The 26,169-nt window shown below is 34.3% G+C and overlaps 1 long non-coding RNA gene across 1 annotated transcript; it reads left to right on the forward strand.

The window, feature by feature from the left end:
- Window positions 1-732: 732 nt before the first annotated feature.
- On the forward strand, window positions 733-23,772 carry LOC120206459. The gene is made up of 3 exons (XR_005524115.1): window positions 733-743; window positions 4,899-4,910; window positions 23,554-23,772. It is a non-coding gene; the product is annotated as an uncharacterized LOC120206459 (long non-coding RNA).
- The last annotated feature ends 2,397 nt before the right edge of the window (window positions 23,773-26,169 follow it).

The following is a 26,169-nucleotide window of genomic DNA, read 5'->3' on the forward strand; positions in this document are numbered from 1 at the left end:
TCCCCCTGCATCAACCTGTCAACTTTGACTCGATAATTCTATATTGTCATCTAAACAATATAATAAATACCAATTTAAAATATTTAATAAAACACAAAATTTTACTAAATATAAATTTTAAAAATTACCTTACAACGAGATGAAACTTAATCAGAGCTGTTGTAATTGACATCAAAAATGAAAATCGGCACCATGCCTAAGATTGTAGTAAGACTATATAATCCGCTATATCTACCTTTTGACCCTTGTCATGATTGTATCCTTGCAAAGTTCTTGATATAAAAACACCAAAATCACTGAACCTAACTATATTTACGAAGCTCAATCAAATTATCCAATATCGAAAGATATTGTCTGTGTACCAAATTATTGAATTTATTCTATAATAATATCATTCCAATCAATTGGAGAAGATATGATCGGACTACAAATCTGTCATCATCCTTGATAGAGTGTTCATCCATTTTGAATTCACTCTCCAACCAAGTCATCCGTATTCGCAACCCTTCTACAACATCTGGTGATGGCCTCTTTCCTATACTTGCTCGTAAATCGTATCTAGATCGTAATTGTTGTGTCTTACTAATGTCGCACCATTTATCAGAATACCTAGTTAGTAAGCCACATCTTCCAAAGTAATTATCACTTCACAACTCAGAAAATGAAATGTATGAGTTTCGGGCCTCCAATGTTCAATCAGAGTCGAAATCAGTGCAAGATTCACCTTAAAACCACGAAGAAATGTGGTAGGATGCAACCCAGATTGTTGTAGATATATAATAGTCCGCTCATGTGTATCATCAGTTTTCATTCCTCACAAGCGAATGCCCCATTGTTCTGCCTACAATATAAATTTCAAACAATTAATTAAATTTTCAAAATAACAAAATTAATATTATAATTTGAACTTTTAAAAATATAAGAAAAAATTTTACACAGTGAGTTCAAGCGAGAAAATATGGACATCATCAAGACGTATCATTTATTCTCGAATAGACATTTTAAGAGAAATTCTTCAAAAAAACAAATATTTTTATTCTTAACAAATCACAATACAAACCTTAAATCAACGACTATAAATGGTTAGTATATTCTTAAATCTCATAAAACTCATCACGTTGACATGACGAGTTTTAAAGCGATTGTTACTTCTGCATGTTGCTTAATGGCTATAAACGGCTAGTGAATTTTTAAATCAAATAGAGCTCATCATGCCTACGTGATGAGTTCCAGTTTTTTAAAAAAATTATAATTAAAAAATAATATTTAAAATGATAAACAATATTATTTTAATGGAATCTGTACATGAACATGATAAGTTTCAAGAAATATATTAAAATATTAGACCCCACGGGATCCACAGACCTGAGTCCATTAAATATAATTTTTGGGCAAACTCATCAAGTCGATTACAGATTTTTTTTAACACCCTAACTTTGATGATCTTAGTAATGTTCGACTTTCATGATTAATTTCTTCTTACTTTTATAAATGATTTTTATAATTTTAATATATTTTTATTTTAATAAAACTAACCATAATCAAAAAGAAAATAAAGTTATTGTCGTGCATTTTATAGGAGATGAAATTATATTGCATGCCATACATGAAGAATATTTATTTTCAAGGGTAAATTGGATACTACTAAATTTTAAGTGTTGTATCGTTTATCCCACTGAACTTTTAATTTTGACAGTTATAATACTGAACTTTGATTTTCGTTTTAATTATACTATTAAATCGTTAACGATACGATGACGTGGTTGATGACTGCCTAAGTGACTTGTAACAACTTGAAAAATTGGATTTTTTTTAATTTAATTGTGTAAATTGGTAAAAATTTGAGGACTAAATTGAAAGTTTTTAAAATTTGTAATATGTTTTAGAGTTGAAAAAAATTCAGGGACTAAACCCTGAATTAACCCAAAAAATATCGACAGGCTTTCTCTTTAAAGGAAATGAATTGGTTTCTTCGTGAAAACACAGAAACCAATTCATAAAATCCCCTCCCATACGCCCAACTTCCAAGCTCGATTCCGACGCCGTCCGACTTCCGATCGTCGTTTTGAAAATACCATCGTGTTTGTTATCGAGTGAGGAACAATTCCCTTAAATTAATTGAAGCGAAACGCTGCCAAACGCCGGGAATTTCCAGTCAAAGTCTCGACGTTTTTTTAGCTCAATTGCCGAGAAAATCTTAAATTCATCGCCGATTGTTGCTCCGTTTACGACACCTCCCGCACCATCGTGTTCCTTGTGTCGTTCCGAATCCGCCGGTGCTATCCTCAGTCTCTGTCGACGGCAGCGCGTGGGGAGGTGAAGCGGTCAAAGTTTTTCGATTTGATGAAATCAAGCTCTCCGCCGTTCAAAATTTTGAATCGATCTTTGTAAGTATCTCGAAATCACTCAAAATAATTTTTAGAAAATTTTCCGTGAATTTTACGCAGCTAGAAGACACCTCACTGCGCGTTGGGAAGGTTGAAATGGCTGATTTAACCGGTTTTTAACCGGTTTGACCGGTTCCGACCCGACCCGTTGACCGTTCATCGATAACCGTTGATCGGGTGACATTTTGAGAATTAATTCGAAATAGGTGCTATTTTGGGAATTAATTCGAAAATGGTGCTATTTTGGGAATTAATTCGAAAATGGTGCTATTTTGGGAATTAATTCGAAATGGGTGCTATTTTGGGAATTTAATTCAAAAATGTACTATATTGGGAATTTAATTCAAAAATGTGTTATTTTAGGAATTTAATTCAAAAAAGGTGTTATTTTAGTAATTATTTTAAAAAGTGCGCAAAATAGTTGACAATTTGTTGACCTCCTTTGACCAGAATTTTGACCAACTTTGACCGGCCATTAAACAACCGTTAATCTTTTCCGAGAATACATATCCTGACATTTTTCGACATTCCGAATTTGTTTTTGGGGTCGGTTTCACAAAATTCAAACCCGAAAGTCTCTGAATCGTCAGTCAAACCCGTTGACTTTGATTTTGACCAAGAATTCAAATTTTCGGAAAGCCATACTTTATATTTTTCGACGTCTTGAATCTGATTCCGAAGTCCGTTTTGCCAAATTCTGACCCAAAATTCCCGAATCGAGCTTGTAAACCCAAAAGGCTTAATATTTTAATATTTTGATTATTTAATTGAGATTTGGTTAAGGAATTGATTCAATAAAAATATTTTATGAAGGTACTCGTGTTTCACCTGAGCAAGGATCAATTAGGTCCGGTGTTGTCCGTTCGTTAGATCAGCCTGAACCGCGTACTACGAGAATTACCCGTAGGTTTCTGTATATTATTTAAATAATATTTAGATTATTTATATTAGGTTTCCAATATGGATTTTTCCAATTCGTAAGATCTAGCGCTGCAGGAGAGCGTGATCGACAAAACCAGTAATAAGCTTCCCTATTTGATTTCTCAGACTGTTACAGGTGTGTTTCATGACAGTGTTATTTTACTGTTTTAAAAATATTGTTTGAATTGTTTTAGATTGGTGATAATTCATAATAATGTTATGACATGATACATGATACGTGATTCCTAAATATTGATTTCATGATATTTGATTTCTGTATTTCGGTATATGTTTTTTTAAACATGAATTATTCACCAATTTTACTTGAATACATACTTGTTTATTACTGACATTGGGGGGAAAATTGTTGGAGGAAGAATACTTGCAGGCTCCTCGGCTTTGTGCTCAGGGCCTTACTGGACGTGACGGGGTGTATGGTTCTGGGGAACCTACACATTTTGTTCGTGACGGATGGGGGTAGTGTTTATATTTTAAATAAAATAAACATGTTTGATGAAATGATTTTACTGAAATATTTTATTAAAATGTTTTTATACACTGTTTGAAGCACACTGGGCTTTTTAGCTCATTTTATAGTTTTTACCATTTTTCAGATAATAGCAGACCTTAAGCTATCAGATTTGGCATCAGGGGAGATCAACTACTTATTTTGTACGAACATATATCTTTACATGCTTTCCTTTGTATATGGTGACATGTATTTGCTATCGTTTTGGATATATTTGTATTATTAATATTTTGTTTTGTATTATATCTAATGTATTATAAGTTGTTTAAAAATAAATACCTCCGAATGGGATATGTGACCACTTAGGTTTGGGTTTAACTTACAGACGGGGTCTGGGGGGTTACATGACTGATGGCTGCCGAAGTGACTGATGGCTGTCGATGTAGACACCTCACCAAAAAGACATTATTTTTGATACGACTAGAAACGATTTAATGACCCAATGATATAATTAAAATGAATATCAAAATCCAGTGTTATCATTGACAAAACTGAAAGTACAATGTATAATTGATACAACGCCAAAAGTTAGAACTAAATTTAGAATTTATAAAAAATAATAATAATAATTTTATTATGTAATTGATTAATTTCAGTATATCATAATAAAATTTTGTTTATAGAATGATCTCTATTTCATTCATAATATTATAATTTAATATTAGATATTGTTTAACATATTTTAGTACAACTAATCGATTCAGATTAATATTAAGACCAATAAAGACTCTTCACGTCGAAATAAGTTAATCAAGGTTTATTGACAACAATTAAAATTATATATATAAATTTGAAATATTTTTAGTTCAATAAAAACAAAAATTTAAATTTTAAAAATGAAAATGAAATGATTTTCACCCTATTCAAAAAAATACACATTTAAATAAGTTCAAATAAATGTTTAAAAAAACTTTAAAATATAATAAAATGACGTGTGCTGACTTCATAATCATACTTATAAAATAAAAAAATTGAATTACATCATTTAGATTTATATTGAATCCCTAAATGACTCTTACCGTGTTTATTTAATTAATGTAATTAAAGAACCTCAGCCGGAGAATGGGATTTCTGTCTCCCCCACAAAGAAACAAAATGAGGGACCGAAGTGAAGATTAGGAGCATACTTTTGTTTGGCAACTAAGATTTGGGACATAACAAATCCTTGTGTGTTAACCTTGAAGCAATAGCAATATAAAAAAAAAATGAATGGACAATGTAGTCTAGTGTCAATGCTATGTATATAATTGATAACTACAATAAAGTTATCATTGAAATTAAAACAAAAAGCTGGTAATTTTACTTGTAACCCTCTCAGATTGATGCAGGTAACTCAATCCGATATGGAGTGTTACATTAGGGCCACCGGAGTGACCCACTGTAAAAATCTTTGAAAATTTAAAACTTTTATTAAAACATGTAACTCATAAAATGATTTATCAGTATGCAAAGATAAAACAAATTTTCAAACTCATATATATAAAACAAAATACAATTTCATGCCCCCTAATCACATGTACCATACTCTGCAAGTAACGTCGGAAGAACTCCCTTACTGATGTCGATAGATGCACTGGTACGATTCTTTTAACCTGAAAAGGTGAGTAACAGAGTGAACTTTGGAAAGCTCAATAATACAGAACTACCAGATGATGCTGAAGAATGTGCATATACAAATAGACATATATTTCCTTATTGATTCAGACATCTACAGATTTTTAGGATAAGCTGAGGTCCCACTGATATCTCATGTAGTAACAGACAATAAGATTTCAGTTCAGAGAAATATTTCGGATAATTGAGTTTAGGATATCAGAATAGGTTATCTAGTGTATTCCCGCAAAACCAATGAAAAGATACATATATTTTATTTTAAAACAGTAGAAGTTTAAAATATATTTTTATTCAAAAACCATATTAATCCCTCCAACTGAACACTCCATAATGTGTATGTTTCCCAGAACCATACACCCACCTACACACCAAGTAAGGACTTACCCTGAGCACAAAGCAGATGAACCTGCAGTAACGGTAACTTCCTCCAATAACACCCTCACATAAAACATTTATAAAAAACTATAGTAATTCCTCCAACCGAACACTCCATAATGTGTAGGTTCCCCAAAACCATACACCCACATGCACACCTAGTAAATTCCATAAACCAGGAACAATTCATATTTTCCAGTGAAAACAGGAAACCCGATAACACATTTCAGGTAACCATAATTCATAAACCAGTAAATTCTATGATTTCATAAATAATGAACAATTCATATTTTTCGATTAAAACCGTAATCGAATATCACATACCATGTTTCCATGATTTATAAACTAGTAAATCAATACTTTCGTTAAAACTCATTTCAAACATATAAAACCGTCATGTAGTACATGTGGAACACACTAGAGGATCAAAGTATTTATCAGATATTATTCAGAGATATTGGATAATCTTATTGGGCAGAGAAACATAGATCTTCAGTATACTGATAGAATATCGGAAGTTAGAATCACTATCGAAAGAGTTCATTAACTGGCAGATTCATTAGTTATTTAGAATGTGATTTGAACTAATAAGGAAGAAATGAAGGTTCAGAATATTTACAATCTGTGTCGATCTATCGGATTATCGAAATAACTCAAGCTGAATAACTCCCAGAACTAATGCATGTTGACTGGTCCATTCGTTGCCCTTCCATGTATTCACTCTTTAATACCAACAATTCTTGTACATAAATCATCTTCTGAGTCATCGCTGAATGGATCTTAAAAAGACGAACAAATATTCTAATGATCTTTATTTCATTTCCATGTTTCAACTATATCAGGAAATTCTGACGTACTTGATTTATGGTTCATAACCCATAAGGATGATACATCATGTAAGTTCAACTGAGTTTCCAGACTTATCCCAATCACTTACTTAATCCTCAATCATTGAGGTTACTTAGTTCATTTAGTAGTCAAGTCTATCTCGGTTATTCCAGAGTTTTTCAAAGTAATTTGGACGTTTCTGAATTTCGGATACATATTGTACTTCCATTTAGTTCAATTTGGTATTTGTGGTTGATTTGTCTAACGAATATCCATTTCTTAGTAGCAAATGCGCTCTAGAGTTGAGCTAAACTGAGTACTTCCAGAATTATCATCGATCCAAACTTGAGGAGACGAACAAGGATTCAAGTGGTATTTATAATATTCAGGAACTGACTTAGCATTAGCGTTGGTCAACTCACTTAAGCTGAGTTCCATAACTTTTAAGGGTAGTACAACACACATGTTTATTTAGATTCCTTAATTAATCCAAGACATTTACTTAGTCTAGTCCATAAGTGTATTTTGGTCATTTTGGTGCTTAATGTTAATTCCGTCATTTTAGAGTTTGAATATATCCAATAATTTCTGGGATTGGTGATATTATTGATTCATTTCCATTCCAGGGGTATTTTGGTCATTTTACAAATCCAAGGTTTTTCAATAATTTCCTTCCGTCCAATCTTATTATTTAATTCAAACTTATCATCTATTTTAGTCATTTCGAACAATTCTGATAAAAGAGTACCCTCAAAAAATTATTCTTCAGGTATTTACTCATAACTCGGAGATTTCCAGGTCAAGTGTCTTCTCAGATGTTACTAATGAATTATCAGGAATTTTCTATACACAAGTAGGATCTCAACAATTAAATCAGTAATTTATCAGTTTAAGTACAAATTCTCAGGTTATTTTCTCATTCAGAGTCAACTCGAACTATTTTTACCTCTCAATGGCATTTTTGTAATTCCATAATTTCACCTAACTGAAATATTCTCATCCAAGTACCTTTGGCATTTAACCTTTAAATGATATAAATTATAATTTACATATCCAGTACTGATTCATTTGTCACTTAATCCAGAACTTATAATTTAATTCCAATTGTCCTCAAATTTCTTATATTAGTCATCTGAGCCATATTCAGTTACCGAATTTTTACTGTATTCGGATCGAGTGTAGAAAATAATTAGCTACACAGATGAGACCAAACATTATCTTATTCATGCATTTACCAATATCAACATGTTCCATAAAGCATAAAGAGGTAGTAATGTATTACCTTGATTTTTGTGTCATACTGATCGACCATTTAAACTCCATTCGAACGCCCTCAATCTTGAAATCAATGTCCAATAATTTCTCAGATACATAACAACATAAATTTCATTAGAAACGGAGCTTAATTGCGAAAAATGGATCGAATCAGTTGGTAAATCAGTGAAAAATAGTTTACCGAGTTCGAATTTGGCAAAACGGACTTCGGAATCGGACTCATGACGTCGAAAAACATTAAAATTTGACTTTTCGAAAATTTTGACTTTTTGGCCAAATTCAAAGTCAACGGTCAACGAGTTAACTTGGTCAAAGTCAATGGTCAACGGGTTGACTCGGTCAAAGTTAATGAGTTTACCCAATGAGGCGACTCAGTCGAGTTAACTCAACGCGGGTTGACTCAGTCGGGTCAAGCGGGTCGGGCAGGCCCATTCCAAGCAGTCTACCAGGCAGTGGACTTTTCCCACTCTCAGGGGTGGTGCGTGGGGGCTCGTGCAGGGCCGTATAGGGTTGGAAAATTTTCACAAAAAATTCTAAAATTATTTTAAGGGATTTTGAGACACTTACCAAGCTCGGTTCACAATTTTGAATAGCGAAGAGCTCGATTTTAAAAAGTCGTAAACTAACTTCCTCACACCTCACACGCTGGCGACGACAGAGACAAGAAGGACATTGATGGACTCGGAACGATTCAAGGAACACGATGGTGCAGGAGGTGTCGAAAACGGAGCAACGATCATCGACGATTTTCACGGTGGTGGAGTTTAAAAACTTCGAAACTTTGAGTTGAATTTTACATCGAACGACGACGATTCACGACGAGAAGTTTGAGGGGTTTTGTTTACTGGTCGACAACGAACACGATGGTGGTTTCAGATCGACGAATGGTGGCCAGACGGTGGAGAAATTGGAGCTCAAAGGAGTTCACGTAGGAGAGGAAATGAGAAAGAGTTTAAAAGTCAATACATAAGAAAAATAGGTAAATTTATGATTGGATCCCTGAATTTCCTATACTTCCTAAAATGGTCTGTCAGCTTTGCGATTTTATATTTTAATATTTATTTTCTTTCAAAATACCATTTAAATTTAATATTTTATGATTTCTAAAATTTAACCCCTAAATTGGAGTGTGACGTTACCGCCACAAAGTAGGATACAAGGATGTCCTAACTTTTAAATTTTATATAATGTATTACTCGAATTTTTTTATTAAATTAAAGATTAAAATTTGTTGGTAAAGAAATTAATATATATATATATATATTCGGATGTAAATATGCAAATGTGATTTTATTTTTGGAGCAAAAGAGCGACCAACCAATATTATTAAAACAACTACATAAAGGAAAAGAACAAAAGCTGTTCAAGTGGAACGCGCCATTGCACAGAAACCAAAACTGAAATTAAAGATGCAATAAATAAATTAGAAAACAAAAGAAAACGAACGACCTAAACTAAGAAAACAAGCAGACGGCTAGTTCTTCACACTCGTTGCTATCGTTGCTAGAGAAGAGAAAAAGAGAGCACAAAGCAAGGAAAAAACAGAGGTAGAATCGATCATCACCACCACCCGCTCTCACGGGAAATGAAGCTAAGGGGGTCAATCCATCATCTATCTCCGGATGCCTTCATCTCCACCTGGTAAGGAGCCTCATCCACCCAAAATCTGTCATCCTCATCGAGATCTGAAGCCGCCAAGTGCGCAACCTCGTTTCCCTATCCTGGAGTGAACCGAATTGTACATGCATGGAAATTTTCAGCTCTCCTTTGAGCGTCCCAGATCAGTGCACTAAATTCTGATAAATCTTGAATCAAGGAGGAAAACTTCTCCATCACACTACTCGCGTTGCTTTTGTCGTGACCGGTTTTCGTTTGGGTACGAAATATTTATTTGGCTGGAAAAGTGATGTGAATAAATAATTTTTAAAATAATTTGGGAGTCGCCATCGACTCTTTGAATCAGGTAGGTCGAATACATAAAAATTATATTTTAAAAGAGTTTTTAAGAAAACATCAGTTAAAAGATGAATTGATCTGCGTTTATAACCAAAAATTCGTTCTTTTTAATAATAAAAATGGATTCGTAGTCGGTTACGTTTAGGGAAGGATTAGCACCCCTACAACGTCTAAAATTGGTACTTTTTAATTATATATTGTCTCTATTATTAGAAATTTAAGAATTCAAATATATATTTATAATCCTATTTAATTTAAATTTATTACTATAATTTTAAGTAAATTTATTAATTTATATAAATAAGATATTTATTTATTTAGAAATATCAGAAAAGAGCTTCTAGGTGTTTTAAGACAGCTATTTCCTTTAATATTAAAAAATAAATAAATATTAAAACATTTATCTAAAAAAATAGATTAATATATACAATTTATAAAAGTAAAATATTTATTTATTTAAAAATATCAGAAAACAGACATCTAGTTGCTTTAAGACTGTCCCTTTCTTTGATATTAAAAAATAAATAAATATTATTATAAAATTTTTATAAAATTAATCAAATAATATATATTAATATGATTAAAATAATAATAATAATTATTAATTTAAATATATAACAATAAAATAAAATTGCAATGTAATAAAATTAAAATTATATGATCAAAATATAAAGTATTGAAAATAAAAGATCAAATTCGAAATATTAAGAAATCTATATCCTAATATTTTAATTTAACCTTAATTATTTATTTAGGGCTAAAATAAAATTTATAAAACTATGAGGGACTAAATGCGATATTTATCCTAAATATATTATTTAATATAAAGGACTAAAATAAATAAAATTAAAATTAAAGAACCGAATTATAAAGATCTAAAATTGGGTTCAGTGACTAAAATATAAAGTTATAAAATTATAATGGTTACGGAAAGGGTTTTACCCTTATCAAATTACACACAGGTCCTCCCTTAAACGACGCCGTTTAAAAGAGGGTATAAATACCCTATGATGGCTGGCCTGAAGGGCCAGCATCTCATTTATCTCTTTTCTCTTCTCTCTCTAACTGAGAGAGAAATTTTCTCTCGCTTCTCTCTAGGTTTCCCTCACCGGAGGGAAACCAGACATCGGCCGGCAGGCACACGCCGCCGCCAACCCCGCCGCCGGCCACCGTCGTCGGTGGTCGGAAATTATGAAATTTTCCCAAACGATAGATCGGGACGATCTAAACCCAAACCTAACCTTTGCTTAGCCTAAAAATCCATGGATTTTCGCAGATCTTAAAGAAATACCTTCGGTATTTCTGTTTTTATGGTGGTTCGTGAAGGTGCGTGGAGTCTCCGGTGGTTCTGCTTCCTCGGTAAGGGTTTCTCCTATCTTTTCTCTCAATTTTTGGTCTCAATTGCTGTTGATGTGTTTGTTGCTGTTGTGTGTTCGTCTCTCCCGTTTCTTGTTCGTATCTCCCTCTGGTCCCCCCTTTTTTTTGCAGGTTTGGAGGTGGCTTTTATAGCCACCACAATGTCCTTCCTCGGACCGGATAATAGAGGGTAAAGTTTGGTGAGTCACCGAACTTCCAGTGGTGACACACCTCTAGAGCAGCGACGTGTATGACCTCGGAATGCTTCTGGAGCATTCTGGTGAGGTGGTGTCAAGCCAGCAAGGCGTCGACAGCTGCTGGTTGGGTCACCTGGCATTGAAGGTGTCGGCTGGCTGACGAACGGCGGCCATGTGGCCCTAGGGTATCATAACCCTAGGGTTTCTGCTGGGACCATCTAAAACGTTGGATCAATGCTAGATCCAACGGTGGAGAAGCAAAGCGGCGGCAACACTAGGACAGAAAACCCTAATTGGGTTTTAGGGTTTTTGATGGGTTTGGGCCAGTTTGGGTCATCTGGATCCATTTGTAATTGGGCTCCGGTTTATGTAATTTGGGTCTGTAATATAATAAAATTAATAACAAATAATAATAATAATAAATAATAATAATAAATAATAAAAAACCAAATGTAAAAAAAATTAGTGTCTTCAGCTGCCCCTCTTTGCTCATCCTTGTGTTAACAAGAATAGAGCAAAGACGAAAAGACAATAAGTTTTTTTTTCATTTGACTTTATTTGGAAATGTTGAACAAGTTTTTCTTTGGGATTAGTTCTTCTCATTATGAACTTTTCCACTGGGGATGACAATTTATCTCATTCTGTGATGTAATCTAGCAAAAAGTTGAACAAGCTCTTCTCATTATGAACTTCTTCTTCTTCAGATGAGTTCTTCTTATTATGAACTCCTTCTGGAAATGCTGATGATGATATATCTCCTTCTGTGATAGAGTTATGCAAAAGGTTGAACAAGCTCTTCTCATTATGAACTTCTTCTTCTTCTTCTTCAGATAAGTTCTTCTCATTATGAACTTTCTCTGGAAAAGTTGATCCATCGAGTGATGAATTCAAACAAAAAGTTAAACAAATTCTTCTCATTATGAATTTCTTCTTCTTCAGATGACAAGTTCTTCTCATTATGAACTCTACCTGGCAATGTTGATCCATCAAATGATGAATTTAAACAAAAGGTTGAACAAGCTCTTCTCATTATGAACTTCTTCTTCCTTCTTCAGATAAGTTCTTCTCATTATGAACTTTCTCTGGAAAAGCTGATCCATCGAGTGATGGATTTGAGCAAAAGGTTGAACAAGCTCTTTTCATTATGAACTTCTTCTTCTTTCTTCAGATGAGTTCTTCTCATTATGAACTTTCTCTGGAAATGATTATCCATAGAATGATGAATTCAAACAAAAAAGTTGAACAAGTTCTTCTCATTATGAACTTCTTCTTCTTCTTCAGATAAGTTCTTCTCATTATGAACTTGACCTGGCAATGCTGATCCATCGGGTGATGAATTAAAGTAAAAGGTTGAACAAGTTCTTCTTATTATGAACTTCTTCTTCCTTCTTCAGATGAGTTCTTCTCATTATGAACTTGACCTGGCAATGCTGATCCATCGGGTGATGAATTAAAGTAAAAGGTTGAACAAGTTCTTCTTATTATAAACTTCTTCTTCCTTCTTCAGATGAGTTCTTCTCATTATGAACTATACCTGGTAATGCTGATGACCCGAAGGTTTTGAAAACATCAAAAAGCTCCTGAAGGCTTTTTGGAAACATCATGCACTATAGGACTTACAGATGACCCTAAGGCTTTGAAAACATCAAAAATCTCCCGAAGGCTTTTTGGAAACATCATGCACTGCAGGACTTACAGATGTGGGAAATAGTTTACTAAGTAAAAAAACTAAGGAAATCGTTTTCTTACTTTTCAATAATTTCATTTTAAAAAAGATTGAATGAGAAACTATGGAAATCGTTTTCTCATATTGTTTTTTTGAAATAACATGTTGATTGGGTAACATGCCCAAATCTCAAGATAATGCTCATTTTTGTAGATTGCGTCCATCTCTTCTTCAGATGTTTGCATGATTCCTGTATTCGAGGTTTTGATTTCTACATTCTTCTTAAAAGGTATTTCTTACCATGAATCTTCTTGTTCTTCCGAAGATCTGTAAAACTTCATGTTTGAATGCACTCAGATGTATCAATGTAATGCATTGTCTATTGTGCAAATGATGTCTTATAAATGCATGAATATTGATGCAATCTTCATTTGACTTCAAAGTGGTGAACTTTGTCTTCCTTCACTTCATCATTTATTGCCAGGGTTACCTCTGGATATCAGTGTAGAAACTTATGCTATCAAGCTTGCATTTCTGCAGAATCATCTGATCAACTTGTATCTTGGTGCCTTCTTTGCTTCATTTAAATCTCAGAAGAAATGTTTCATTTGTGGAACTCTTGCTGTAATCAGAACTATGAGTTTGATGCCCTATTTTGTCTTGGATAAAACCAACTTTCTTTGTCGGGACTTGTGTAGAAATTCAATAAAGCTTTCATCTTTGAAAAGAGAATCTATCATCTTTTAAAAAGAGAATATATCATCTTTGAAGAGAAAATCTATCATCTTTGAAGAATGTAGATATAGATATGTCTGACTCAGTAGGGATTAATTAGGAGAGTAGAGTCTGTTCTAATTTGACTCTTTGAAACACATTACAAGGAAGATTTATCCCAATTCCTTTCATGTATCCATATATAATCAGATCTTGAATAAGGCAACTTGGACCATATCATGTCGAGATGTTTAACAACAACCTGTCGTTCAACCTTAATAGGCGCCACTAGTTTCTTGTTTAAAATTTCAGTTCTCCTTCTGTGGAAAGAAATCTTCATCATATTTCATTTCTAATCTTAGGGTTCAAGAAGACAAACTTCATCTTGTATCAATAAAGGAAAACCATATGATAACAACATTGGTTTAATACCATAATCACGGGTTCATAACATTTGACAACACATTCTTCATCTCCTGTGGCTTCTGCTCGAATTGCTGGTCAATGAAGCTCTTTGCATGGTGTTCAAAGTTTTTGTATGATGTCACAAGACCACTTGAGAACAAAACTCAATGGGAATATAAGTGAAATACTGGTATGACCAAAAAAAGTTGGTCAAATTCACAAAATGTGCTGGTGTCGAATTGAATAGGAGACACTAATTGCTCTTGATATCATCTCAGGAAAGGGCAAGTGTGATACTGATCACGTTTTCTTCTGTAATGAGCATTGTAGAAAGTAGAAACACTTCAGCTATAAGATCCATGTACAGAAAGATATCGGTGGAATTCTTGACGCTGGGGATGAAACGCACATGATAAACCAAATAGATGGAAACTCAGTTCCGTCTAGCTGGCAATGATAACCCCAGTAACATCGGGAAAGAGCAATATATATGAGCTTCTCTCTTCAATGTCATCAAGTAAACAAAACTGATGTGAAAAACAGCTTCGTAACCTCAACAGTATGGTTGAAACTAACTGACAGGAATCTCAAAGAAATATTTTCAATTATCACCGACACACAAAAGGCCAAATTTAGAGTTCGAGGTCTCGAGGAACTGAACCCTAGATCGAGTAGTTTGCCTGGGGACCATTTTTGTATTCATGCAACTGATGTAGCTTAACAAAGACCACACTATCATGTGACACATGGTTAAGAAGATTTGGTATCTGAAACCATACTTGCTGAGTAGATATTTGTTCAACAACATGATCATAATGTAACTGCCTGATGAACGAAGCAATTATGTATAGTCAGCTCGACTGTCACTGTTTCATCATTTTCATTCTTCATATCTTTATGTCTCATTGGAAATATTTGTTCGAGTCAATGATCTTGACACAGGATAATATGGGCTTTCAACATGCCCCAGTATTTGCTAATACAAATATTCAAAAATGCATCAACAAATCCTAATTCTGATTAAAATGAGCTTTCAGTCTGCCCTATCATTTGCTTCTTGCTGATCTGAGCCTTCAAAATGCCCCAACATTTGCTGATACAGATGTTAAAAGTGTGTTCACATTATTTCTTGTTGAGATGAGCCTCCAAGAATGCCCAAATATTCATATTGCTGTGAGCCTTCAAAATTCCTCAATATTCTATTTCTGGTTGAAATGGGCCCTCAAGATATCCCTTTAGATCTATCTGAATTGGGCTTTCGATATGCCTCAATTTTCTATTTCTGGTTTAAATGGGCCCTCAAGATGTCCCTCTAGATATGTCTGATTCACTCTCAATGTTTGTTTGACTGAAATGTCATGATCCCCACAAGGTCCAATTTTGACAATGAACTGTTGTAGGTACTTGTAGCTTTATTCGTGCCCCAAATTTGTTTATTTTGAATACTCTCATTCTGGTGTCACTAAACAATAGTATTGTCAAGTAATTAGAGAAATTCTCTTCATGTTGTCACAAACTTAAGAAGTACTCAATCATTATGACAGAAATGTCTGAGATATGTGTATTCTGAATGAGGTGACCATTTTCTGTATCTTGCAGGATTTAGTCAGACAGAGCAGTAAAAATAGCTTGGTAATCCATTCCAGGCTGACACAGTGGCTTATCATCTTTCAATGAAGGCCATCTCTGAAATATACTTTTCCGTATGAGAGAAACCAATTTATGCAAACAGTAATCTGATGCACTGGCAAGACTACATATACAATGCTCTTGAAAAATCCACACCCATGCAACATGTTGATTCTGATAACAACTCATCTGATTATGAAGCGATCTTTCAGGATGATTTCACAGATATTGATAGTTCTTCTGATACCGAGAAAATCATGAATTCTGATTCTGATGAGGAGAATAAACTGTTATACTTGACAAAAACAAGATATTCAGAGGTTGAGGCTTCAATAGCCATGGAGAGATGTGGTCTGGATTCATCAATTGTAGAGTTGACAGATTTTATATGTGCTGATCAAATGGCTAAGGTTGCTGACACACTTCTTCCGGTAGAAGATAGAAAGCCATTATGCAATGATCCCAATTACAGGAAAAGGTGAAACTCGGGCAATGATTTGTGGAAAAGGAAGAAGCAGAGGAAGCTTGAAAAGAAGCTTCTTAATGAAGACGATCGTGCAGTTCATCTTTTAATTCCAATAATTAGTTATGGGGTTTCTACCGAACCAGATCAGATAACTCAAAGAACACTTCCAGAAGATGCTATTGGGTCTCCTTATTTCTACTATGAGCAAATTCATCTTTCAAATCTAATGATTGGTTTTGGGGTTCATACCAAATCAGATCAGATAACTCAAAGAACACTTCCAGAAGATGCTATTGGGTCTCCTTATTTCTACTACGAGAACGTGGCACTTGCTCCAGATAATGTTTGGACTGGAATATCAAAGTACTTATTCGATGTAGAGCCAGAATTTGTAGATTCGAAGCATTTTCATGCTGCTACACTGAAAAGGGGCTATATTCATAATCTGCCAATTGAGAACATATTTCCTCTTATCTTGTTTTCTCCACGCACTATACATGATATTTTTCCATTGACAAAGAAATGATGGCCTTCCTGGGATCCAAGAACAAAGTTGAACTGTTTACAAACATGTACAAGAAGTGACAAATTGACAGAAAGGATCTGTAAGGCTCTTGAAGCTTATGACGATGAGCCACCTTCGAGTATCCAGAAGTATGTTCTTGATGAGTGTTGAAAATGGAATCTGGTATGGGTTGGAAGGAATAAAATTGTTCCACTTGAACCTAATGAGGTGGAAATGCTTCGAGGTTTCCCTAAAAACCATACACGAGGAGCTGCTAGAGACACGTTTTCCGGTGGTATCCATGTCCTGTTTTTTTTTTCTAGGATCAGTGATGTAGGGGTTACCTTCTACTGTCTTGGCATATCTTTGAAAACTGATGTGCAAGAACTGAATGATGATCGGTTGGAGCAATTGATGAGTAGATTTGTAGAATTCGACCTTGTTGTCGGTGGCATCCAGCATAACAACCTTACTGGAAGAAATAAACATCATCGTGATGGGCTTGAAGATTTTTGTTGGTGCATTTACTTGCAATGACTGCTACAACGACTGTCTCTTTTGCTACTCCAAGATATATCATACTTTTACTGAACCATGGAAAAGTTTAATTGACGGTAAAACTGATTATCTTCAACTTTTGGAATCTTGTTACCAATGTTACCCTATATAAAAGACCTATAAGGGTAGATTCTGTTCCAATGTCTTATTATGTGCCATAAGTCCTCAAATTCAAATTCAGCAATCTTCTGAAGGACATAATGGATATCATCTTGTCAAAGAAAATGATCGGCATAGAAGAAGTAGCAATGATGTATCAAGACTTGAGCTAACATCACGGTATAACCAGAGTGTAGGTAGTGACTTGTTCATGGCTCTATGATATAATCTTCTAGAGAACACGAATTGATGGTTGGGGAAAATAATCTATCTGGTGATGCTTATCGCCCTCAGCATGAGATAAACGATAATCTTTCTTGATGAATTGCTAATGATGTCATAGGAGAGTGTCACAAGTTCAATTCTTCAGACTTTCTGGCTTCTTGGACCACTTGCCTTCAAAAATGTGAAGTGCTTCATTATTCTGGCCTCATTTTTCTACAATAGAGGTAGATTAGGCAACAACTTGCTTCAAGGACCTTCTCCATTTGAGACTGTCCTGTTTGAAAATGTTTTTCCTCCTTTCTTTATTGAAGAATGAAAGAATTTTGTAGAATGTTGCCTATCATAGGTTCACAATAAAATCAAATCATAAGCATGAATTCAAAGAATATCAAAAGAATCAACAACTCTGTAATGCTTGAGAATTATAATTATTTGACAAGTATCAAGATTTGGTTTGGTTTCAGGATGGCCTTCCTATTTTCTATGGTTACATCTATTTAAGATGTCACTCATCTCTCGCTCTTTGTGAACTTTTTCACATGTCTCACTTTGAGGACTTGGTATTTTAACCGGATGCGTACAAAATGACGCAACTAGGACTTCCATTTCAATTCTCTATAATCTTTCATTTAGACTCATCTAATCAAAGTAGTACAAAAATATCAGTCTAAAAATGAAATTTCTGAGTGCTTGTGTGAAGTTGACTATAACATGTGTTTCGTAACTCCCTTAGTCTATTTGTTAAGACATTTGCCATTTTGGCTAGCTGAATTCAGCTTTATTGTATATAATAATATAATCACCTTTATCAGGTTAACTGAAACTTATCCATAAAGCCAGAGCTATTAACCAATTGCTCTAGAGGGACAGTTTTATTGCATATAATAGTATAATAGGCTAGCTGAATATTATCCATAAAGCCAGGGCGATTAACCAATTGTTCTAGAGGGACAACTCAAGCTTTATTGTATCACATGGGTATCCAATTCCAATTTCTTAAGCTTGTTAAGAAGAACCTGTTATAGTCTAGGTATTTTGGTGGAATTCAGAAAATCTCTTTGTTAGAGTTCAATTCTCAAGCAACTGATTTAAACTAGATTTACCTATTTGTAAAAATTATGTTCATCATCGAATGTCATCAATAGAAAAATACTCTAGTCAGTTTTGTAATGTAATATACCAATGATGCCCATGTTGTACGCTCATATATATAAATACCAAGCCTTTTTGTAATTCCTTTCAATAGGAGTAGGCTATCTCATATTTGTAATAGGATAGTGTTTGGGTGTATTTCTTCTGAGGTAAGGTCAATGGTCCTTGTTTTTCTGGTTTTCAATCCTGATATTCTGTCAAAGATTATAACTCTAATCATGAAGAACTTTTTAATCCAGTTGATATTCAAAAAACTGCAAGATTGCAAAATTGACTCAATGCTCATAACCTTAATAAGCAACACAAATTTATTTATTGCACAAAAGGCGGAGAAAGGAACAAAAAACAAGTTCAAACAAGATGCTGAAAATAGAAAAGTACTACAGTGGTATATAACACTTCCACTTGTTTATGCATCATGCCTCATTATTCCTATAATGTTGGGTATGTAATAGGATCAGGGTTCTTTTTTTCATTCGCCCCCCATTTCTTGATCATTTCTTGTGTCAAAACCCCTTTGTCAACAAGCATCTCAATTTCTTTTAGCAGTGGCCTACAATTGCCTGTAGAATGCCCCTTTACCCCCAGGTGAAAATTACAAACACTATCTTGATCATAGCTATGAGCAGAAGGGTTTGATGTCACTTTAGTTGGTCTTGGTGTGTTGTATTGACCTTTAACCAAATGAGGATACAAGTCTGAAATGGAAGTTTGGAACACTTCCAAAGTTTTTCTTGATCGTATGACTTTCTTTGGTCGATCCGAACAGTTACTCGCTCTTTTTCTTTTGTAATTGCGAGGACTCTGGATGCGACATTCATTCACATGATCAGCTTTTGCTTTTTGATCCATTGGGCTCCTGGATGTGACTTTTGAGTTTTCTTCATTGATTACATTCTCAATTAAATCTCCACTTGTCACAAGATTCTCGAATTCCTTTGTCGGATTTGCCTGCATTAACTCGAAGAAAGGCGATGGAAGGGAATCACAAAACATACGTGATATTTCTTCTTCTAATATGGGAGGTTGAACTTGTGCTGCCAATCCTCTCCATCTTAAGGCATATTCTTGAAATCTTTCATTAGTTTCCTTCTTTACTCTTCGAAGATCCATACGTGTTAGAGTTAAGCCTTTAACATACCGATATTGTCCCAAAAATGCATCAGCTAGATCAACCCATCTCTTGATCTGTTCTTGTGTCAACTGATTATACCAGACTATTGTTAGGCCAACAAGACTATCATGGAAAGAGTGAATTAACAGATCATCAGAACTTAAATATCCTTCCATTTTTCTGCAAAACATTCTCAAATGGATTAAGGGACAACTGGTGCCATCATATTTCTCAAAATTAGGCATTTTGAATTCATGGGGAATAACCAAATATGGAACCAAACTGAGCTCTCTTGCTTCTAGTTCTTTGTGGGAAGTATCAACACATTTCATATTTTTGATTGCTTCATCCATCCTCTTGAATATTTCCTCATATTGTGAATAATGAACGAGGCTATTATTTGGGTTCAATTGGGATACCCCAGGGTATGTTATCTTTCTTGACTCTTCATTCTGATAGCATGGTTACTCTTTAGCAATTATCACTTCTTTATCAGATGCCATTCCCTGAATAATTTGATTTGATCCATCTGGTACTGAATCTGATGCTTCTTTCCTGGTATCCTGAGGTAACCCTGTCAATGGTTCTAGTCACTGATCTTGTAGTCCCTCATAAGATTGCTCCATTGTTTTCATGATGATGGTAAAATAATATGAATGAATGATCTTGGTTTTACTGTTACAAAACCTTTCATGAATTATTTATATGTTTTTATAATTAATGTATTTAACAATACTTAAAATAACAAATGTAAATATGAAAATGCAATAAATGCAAAAATAAGAATGCAAACTGTGTAATACAAAGATCTAAAAAGTAAGAATACAAAATGGAAATGCACAGATACAAAAATGTAAATGCATGTATGAAAAGGTGTTACTCAAGAGTGATCATCTTAGAACATATTTCATTGAACACAAAAGTTTCGGTACATCAAACAAAACTTTACATGTAGGGGATAGCTTTCACTCCTAACTTCTCTATTTCCCTTAAAAGCCAAACTAACTTCCACTCATGCTCTGGTGTGGAGTTCTCAATCTGCTTTAATTCTCTTGCGAAGCCAGCTATGTCCACCAGCTTATGAGCCATATTGTTTGCTTGAACAACAACATCCTTCATGACAGTGTCTTTTTCCTTCATCTTCTGTGTCAATTCCCGGAGTTGTAGGCAATGTTGCTCATTTTCCCTTGTAATGGAATCTTTATGGTTACAGAGTTCTCGTACAAGATATCTATAATCATCTAAACATTTTTTTTAATGTCTTGTTATTGTCTATATTGGCTTTTAATTCAGTATCAATCTCATGCTGATGGATCTGATATGATGTTTCCCTATTGGTCATAGCACTATTCAACCTTTGATTGTTGACTTGATATTTTCTCAATTCCATGACAGTTGTATTGAGTCTTTCTTCTGCAACTTGTAAATCATGAGAAAACTTCTTGGCTCGTCCTTTATTTATATTGCAATTCTTTTTCAGTTTGGTGACCCCTGTTATCCACTCTTCTGGGGTGTTTCCTATGCCAGCATTTTGAAAGGCTTGACTGACCTTCTGGAAATCTTCATGTATTGTTTCCATTTTGGTGCTCAATTTATCATTTTCAATCTTCAAATGACATATTTGAGCTTCAAACCTCAGCAAATCTTCTTCTCTCTGGGCGCCCCTACTGATACTCTTACATTTGAAGACTTTTGGTATTAATCTAGCAGGACCTTCGGTTACCAAACTAGGTCGATCATTTACCATAAATTGTAAGGTTCCATGATCCAAAAGACTTTGGACTCGACGTTTGAAGGCAAGACAATTCTCGATGGTATGTCCTTGAGCTTCGGCATGATATTCACAATGAATGTTGATGTCATACCAATTTAGATACGGAGGTTGGAATGGTTTTATGTAATATGGAGCCACTTCTCGTGCTTCAAGTAACTTTTCATACAACTCTTTATATGATATAGGTATAGCATCAACATGAGAACCGCCTTTTGTCTTGGATTGAACCTGAGTTTTAGATGCCAGGAGCAGACTAAACTTCGATGATTTCAAGTTACATGATTTTTTCTCTTCTCTGGGAGCTTTTACAGTTGTCATCATTTCTTTGGTATCTCCAGATGACTTGTGAATACGAATGATGACTGTCTGTAATTTCTCAAGTTGGTTAAGATCCGAAGTCCCTTGCGTGTCTGACATTGCAGGGTTAAGTTCATTGAGCTCTCTCTCTTTCTGTGCAAGAATCTCTTCTCTTTTGGCCAAAACAGATATTCTATCCATCATCTTGGACATATGCTCTCTTATTTCTCGTATCTCCTCTTGCTCCTTAATGGACACATGATCTCTAGGTGCATATCACTCTTCTATCCTCGGGGTTCCCTCGGGATACGATTCCTTGGCCGCGTCATATTTTGTTTGATCATAAAACTTTTTGTCCATTTACGATTTCTTTCCAATTTGATGAACAATCTTTTAAGTCAACACCTTTTGATTATTCCATGATCGTGCAATGCAAACAAAAGAAATCAATATAAACAAGTTTAGAGCAATTTAACATGTATGAAAAAATAAGAAAAATAGAATAGTTAGTACCAACTAATGGGAAAAAATCTATCAAGGTATAAATCTTAACCTCATGCTTTCTAGTTCCATGCTTTGTTTGGAAAATTTAACCTAACCGCATGATTTCTAGTTCACATGTATTTATTCATAGAGGAAAATAATAATTTAAAAGCTAAAGCTTATTTCTCCTTTGTGTACACTTACAGACAGAGGTTCAGTATTGTCTTAGATCAGGAGAATTTCTAGAATTCATTATATGCAGGGTTTTGATTCTAAGAGTAAAGGTACTCGAACTTTCCTTGTTGATGCCCCCTTGGGCTGTCAAACCCTCAATCCTAGTCCATTACAGACTTAAGTGGATCGAGTTCAATTCGAGGGGATACATTTCCCTATGCCTGGCACGGAGAATAAATTCTCACAATGACATAGAGCATATGAACCCCGAAAGTTACTTGCTAGGTCTGACACGGAGAATAAATTCTCACGAAGACGTCGCTTTCACTCCCACTTAAAAGGGACAAGCTTGATTAGAAAGCTTATGTTATGCAATGCAAGTGTTGTGTGTGAGGAGAAATGTTCAAACCTCTAACAGAAAAATAAATAACAAAATAAAATACTTGCAAATAAAATGAAATATTAATAATATATATAAATACTATGAAAATAATATGTATATATATAAAAAAGAATTATAAATTAAATATAAGAATTTTTAATTTATGATTAATAGAGACAATTTATAATTGATTTTAAAAGCTTGAAAGTCCCCAGCGGAGTCGCCAAGCTGTCGTAACCAGTTTTCGTCCGGGCACAAAATATTTATTTGGCGGGAAAAGTGATGTGAATAAATGGTTTTTAAAATAATTTGGGAGTCGCCATCGGCCCTTTGAGTCAGGTAGGTCGAATACCTAAAAATTATCTTTTAAAAGAGTTTTTAAGAAAACATTAGTTAAAAGATGAATTGATCTGCGTTTATAACCAAAAGTTCATTCTTTTTAATAATAAAAATGGATTCGTGGTAAATAAAGTGATTTCTAGAAATCGAAAAGAATTTTCAGAAATTCACTTGCAATGTAATAAGAGTTGAGTTTTTCATTACAAAAAAAATTCTTTCATACCAACAATTATATATTATGGCGGACTCTAATCTAAATAGGGTTCTTCGGCGAAAAAGGGTCAGAATGAGGAAATGGGATGATCCAGATTTATCATGGCTATCCAAGAATTTCCATCTTTGAATTAAGGGTTACGTTTAGGGAAGGATTAACACCCCTACAACGCCCAAAATTGGTACTTTTTAATTATATATTGTCTCTATTATTAGAAATTTAAGAATTCAAAGATATATTTATAATCCTATTTAATTTAAATTTATTACTATAATTTTAAGTAAATTTATTAATTTATATAAATAAGATATTTATTTATTTAGAAATATCAGAAAAGAGCTTCTAGGTGCTTTAAGACAACTCTTTCATTTGATATTAAAAAATAAATATTAAAACATTTATCTAAAAATAATTAAAAAAAATAGATTAATATATACAATTTATAAAAGTAAAATATTTATTTATTTAAAAATATCAGAAAACAGACATCTAGTTGCTTTAAGACTGCCCCTTTCTTTGATATTAAAAAATAAATAAATATTATTATAAAATATTTATAAAATTAATCAAATAATATATATTAATATGATTAAAATAATAATAATAATTATTAATTTAAATATATAACAATAAAATAAAATTGCAATGTAATAAAATTAAAATTATATGATCAAAATATAAAGTATTGAAAATAAAAGATCAAATTCGAAATATTAAGAAATCTATATCCTAATATTTTAATTTAACCTTAATTATTTATCCAGGGCTAAAATAAAATTTATAAAACTATGAGGGACTAAATGCGATATTTATCCTAAATATATTATTTAATATAAAGGACTAAAATAAATAAAATTAAAATTAAAGAACCGAATTATAAAGATCTAAAATTGGGTTCAGTGACTAAAATATAAAGTTATAAAATTATAATGGCTGCGGAAAGGGTTTTACCCTTATCAAATTACACACAGGTCCTCCCTTAAACGATGTCGTTTAAGAGAGGGTATAATACCCTATGATGTCTGGCCCGAAGGGCCAGCATCTCATTTCTCTCTTTTCTCTTCTCTATCTAACTGAGAGAGAAATTTTCTCTCGCTTCTCTCTAGGTTTCCCTCACCGGAGGGAAACCAGACATCGGTCGGCAGGCACACGCCGCCGCCAACCCCACCGTCGCCGGTGGTCGAAAATTATGAAATTTTCCCAAACGATAGATCGAGACGATCTAAACCCAAACCTAACCTTTGTTTAGCCTAAAAATCCATGGATTTTCGCAGATCTTAAAGAAATACCTTCGGTATTTCTGTTTTTATGGTGGTTCGTGAAGGTGCGTGGAGTCTCCGGTAGTTTTGCTTCCTCGGTAAGGGTTTCTCCTCTCTTTTCTCTCGATTTTTGGTCTCAGTTGCTGTTGATGTGTTTGTTGCTGTTGTGTGTTCGTCTCTCCCGTTTCTTGTTCGTATCTCCCTCTGGTCCCCCCTTTTTTTGCAGGTTTGGCGGTGGCTTTTATAGCCACCACAATGTCCTTCCTCGGATCGGATAATAGAGGGTAAAGTTTGGTGAGTCACCGAACTTCCAGTGGTGACTCACCTCTAGAGCAGCGACGTGTATGACCTCGGAATGCTTCTGGAGCATTCTGGTGAGGTGGTGTCAAGGCAGCAAGGCGTCGGCAGCTGCTGGTTGGGTCACCTGGCATTGAAGGTGTCGGTTGGCTGACGAACGGCGACCATGTGGCCCTAGGGTATCATAACCCTAGGGTTTCTGCTGGGACAATCTGAAACGTTGGATCAATGCTAGATCCAACGGTGGAGAAGCAAAGCGGCGGCATCACTAGGACAGAAAACCCTAATTGAGTTTTAGGGTTTTTGATGGGTTTGGGCCAATTTGGGTCATCTGGATCCATTTGTAATTGGACTCCGGTTTATGTAATTTGGGCCTGTAATATAATAAAATTAATAATATTAATAATAATAATAATAATAAATAATAGAAAACCAAATGTAAAAAAAATTAGTGTCTTCACCTTCGATGATAACATCTCTTCGAGATCAAGGGTTTGTGAAGATCAATTTTAATAGCCATACGAGCAAACCTTCCTCGGCGACCACTATCGGTTTGGTAGTCGATGCGAATAACTGGACCAATGCACTCGCCAATTTCCTGAATAATACTCCGTTTGTAAAGTGTCACCGGCAATCCTGGAAGACGGATCCAAGCAATAACTTTACGTGGGTATGGCTGGGAGGTCGAGAATTCAGTCGACCACGGTTCATTGGTGAGATAGTGCCCGTAGATTAGCCATGGCCCTTCAAATATAACCTTCAAAAAGTCTGATCGTGTCCGAAAAGAAACCAAAAAGTAATCGTTTTCAATATCCATCAACCGGAAAGGTTGGGTCGGTTTCCACAAGTCATACAACTTGCTTTTTAGAGTGTTATACCCGATGTGCTTGCCCAGCAATTTGACCACCATAGCATCAGTTTTTTTTTTTCATTAGAGCATCGGTTTTTTTTTATATAGACCATCATAACATCAGTTTTT

This window comes from Hibiscus syriacus, unplaced genomic scaffold, assembly GCF_006381635.1.
Source record: "Hibiscus syriacus cultivar Baekdansim isolate YM2019G1 unplaced genomic scaffold, ASM638163v2 tig00013808_pilon, whole genome shotgun sequence".
In the NCBI taxonomy this organism is placed as follows: Eukaryota; Viridiplantae; Streptophyta; class Magnoliopsida; order Malvales; family Malvaceae; genus Hibiscus; species Hibiscus syriacus.